The sequence below is a fragment of the Zerene cesonia genome, chromosome 1 (genome assembly GCF_012273895.1).
Source record: "Zerene cesonia ecotype Mississippi chromosome 1, Zerene_cesonia_1.1, whole genome shotgun sequence".
NCBI classification, from domain to species: Eukaryota; Metazoa; Arthropoda; class Insecta; order Lepidoptera; family Pieridae; genus Zerene; species Zerene cesonia.
Genome location: NC_052102.1, coordinates 3,218,776 through 3,222,415, shown reverse-complemented (window position 1 = coordinate 3,222,415; position 3,640 = coordinate 3,218,776). Strand labels below are relative to the sequence as shown.

The window sequence follows — 3,640 nt, the reverse complement described above, 5'->3', positions numbered from 1 at the left end:
TTAATCTTTTCATTTTAACAATTTGATCTATGTTTCTAATGATTGGTAGTCAACACAAAATTTTATGTAAATTTCAGCTAAAATACAGCGCTATCCGGATATTATTCTAGTTTTTTCCCAAATGATCTTGCATTACTCACAAAAAGCGTTCACGGGCTACAAATTATTAGCCATAAATCTACTAAACTTCTACAAAGATCCCTAAACGTTAAAAATGGCGACAAATTCTTCACTTCTTCCCACAATTTTTCAGGGAATCTCTGTAGCTCTATTTGTAACAAATGGCTGGTCATATAATTTTATTACTTGGTACGGTCACGAGAAATGGTTGGAGAAAACATTAGCAATAATTTCATTATATTACCTCTATCATAATATACCTATATCATAATATAATATTGCAGTACATCAAAAAGGTAATATATAAATATTTACGTATTATATGCTATTCTTTTGAAGATAATTAAATTTTACATTTAACGTATGAGTAGAGGTCCCCGGTGTCAGATAAAACAATGGAAACCCGCAAAAGCGGCCACAAAAGACATGTTACAAGTTTATGAAAAATAATTTATGCCTTGAAATAACCCGGAGTTATTAAACAGAGATAATATCTATTCTTCCTTTGTTCCGTTATTACATTTTTGGATTAAAACACTTAACATTTACCACATATAGAAAGAAATTTACAAAAACATAACCCTAAGTATAAAAATACAAAAAACGTTAAAAAAACTCGACGTGGGCTCGTCCGGGATTTGAACCCGGGACCTCTCGCACCCAAAGCGAGAATCATACCCCTAGACCAACGAGCCACTTACTGTATAAAACTAAATATAGGTTTGTTTTAAAAATTATCGTAACCAAACATGTTTCATAAGTACCGTTAAGTTTAATGACCTCGTTGTTATAGCTAACGTTTGCTTCACTTAAGTTTAATATAAAAATGGACTATATCAAAACATTTTTATAATCATGATTAAGAAAGATGTGGATTTCTACGTTTTTTATGATTGTATTAATTATGTAGGTATAACATGTAAGTATACACATACTACTAGTGTGTGTATGGTTGTTATTTAGCAACACAAACTAAGTACTTAAACATCTGTGTAAATTCGTTCATCAGTAGGTTATTTCTTTGTATTAATTTCGTATTAAATCACTCCACTCTATGTACATATATCTATATATATAAAACTAGCTGTGCCCCGCGGTTTCACCCGCGTAAGTCCGTATCCCGTAGGAATATCGGGATAAAAAATAGATGTTGGCCGATTCTCAGATCTACCCAATATGCTTACCAAATTTCAGAGGAATCGGTCAAGCCGTTTCGGAGGAGTATGGCAACGAAAACTGTGACACGAGAATTTTATATATTAGATTTACAAAAATACGGTTAGAAACACGTTTGGTATTCATAATAATAATTTGCTTTCAGGAATGTTTTTCATTTGGTCCCTGAGTGGAATATAAAATTGGCGAAATACGCCGCTTCACAACCGCTCAAGCGGTTATGTATTCTCTAAATATTTTGTGTCCATTCACAAAAATGTATTTTTACCCTTGATTGATACATTTGTAGTGTGGAGCATACACGGCATGTTGAGGTACAGAAGGTGGTCTTATCGCTATTGAGCGATTACTACAAGACAAAGCAAAAGGTGTGAAGTAAGAGAGTAGGCGTCGTACAAAACGGAATGTTCATATACATTTCATTAAAAATTGAATTGACTTTTATGAATTGCTTATATTATATAATATGTTACTCTCAAAGACCAAAAACGCATTGAGCGAATAAATAACTCGGAACGTGGTTACTGGCAATGAACATATGTCACGATATGTTTAGGGGTTTACCGTATAGCTCTGTCTCTTTTTCCCCCACGCTGGAATTAGTACTGCTTTAAGACATCGCAAGAATACACAAGTTTACCTGGAAACAAATTTGCAAACATACAACACTTGAAAAATAAATTTCTGGCATTTTGAAAACATATACCTCATATGTATGTGTAAACGGTAAATGATATCTACTGAAAAATTAAATGAGTGAAACATGTAAGATTGCCGTATCGTACGGTTTGTGAATATAGGTCTAATGCATAACATTGAAAATGCTCGTAAAGTCTCAAGATAGCGAAGTTAGAGCTCGATGCACCGCAATAAATGTAGCTTCATGTATTTATACGGCTCACTTCAGAAGGCATTAAAACCTGAACTTACCTTGCCTGTTTATTTTTTATGTCGTCATTGATTCTCTATAAACACGTATGTTGACTGGAAGTAAATTTGTTTTTGTATACATATATTTACATGTACGTATAAGCCTATCACATCATTAGTACAAAAATCTTGTGTTAATGTACATTAGTATGATATTCCTCTATATCAATGAAATGCCCATTTAAATCCCAAATATCAAATTTTCTTAAATTCAGAATTTTTTTGTTATCGATGCTGAAACCACCCGGCAAGTGTTTTGCCTTCCTCTACAAGAAAAAAACACGTTTTATAAATCTGAACAACTAAGAGCGAAGAAATAGAATTATGATTAATAGAAGAATTTCACTTCATAATGTGCGGAAGACATAATCAAGCGCATTACACTCGGCAGTCATTATTCACGCCATTTGTCCCGAAGACATCTTCAGCTAATGGCCGTACAATTCTTTTGTAATCGTTCTTTTTTTATTTGTGTGCAATATTAAAGTTTGCTATTGAATTAGATAGATTATTTCTAATTATATTACACAAATTACAGTTCACATGTTTTTATGATACCTAAAATTTGACTGGTTTATTTTTTTTTTGTTGAATGTAGTTGGTGGTTGGCCTAATGGTAACCGACCACCACGACACATGAATATGTACACAGGCCTAAGGCATCTGTCAATTAATTGCCAACATTGCAAAATAAGGTGAAGAGTGGATTAATGGGGTGAATAAATAAAAGGACTGGAAACTGGGAATAAGATACGGGCTTCAAGCTTCCGATCTCATTGTACAAAACAGAGTAGCATTTACATACTACTATTTCACGGCGATCTTCTATGGCCGTGTTGTAGTCTTTCCCGGTGCCAGGCCTGCTAGCTTAAATCGTGCCAAAACATGTTCTGCTATTTTAAATGACAAAATATACCGAAAAATAAAAATACTGTGTACCTATATTATAGTACCTATGGACCTGAACGTTTATTCAACTTATAGACTGATTATCTCTTAACAAACAACGAATAATAACCGAGTTTTATCTGAAAGAACCGTCTGTGCGTTTGCATAATCCGTGCTTTTTTATTTCCACGCCTACCCTCGCTTTGATAATTGTGTTTTCCTTTGCATAATGTGCGCTATTTGTATTTGTTGGATAACGAACCACCAGTATTATGTTAATCGGAAAATATTTGTTTCTTTTATTCAAGAGCTGTTTAAAAATATCATCATAGTCTTTGTTCTTCACGCTATACATTTTCTAATTTGTCTTCTTTTCATCGTTCGATCTTTAAGAGTTAAACAGGACAGCAATATGGTTTGTGCACAAAGTTTCTTTTCTGGCATACGTACTTAGTTTTTTCTAGAAATATAACCATAATAATCCAATAAGTAAAAAGTATGAGGATTTTCTTTTTAAATATATATG

The 3,640-nt window shown here is 33.1% G+C and overlaps 1 non-coding gene across 1 annotated transcript; it reads right to left on the bottom strand.

Moving 5' to 3' along the window:
* Window positions 1-743: 743 nt before the first annotated feature.
* Trnap-ugg lies at window positions 744-815 on the bottom strand. The gene has a single exon. It is a non-coding gene; the product is annotated as a tRNA-Pro (tRNA).
* Window positions 816-3,640: the final 2,825 nt, after the last annotated feature.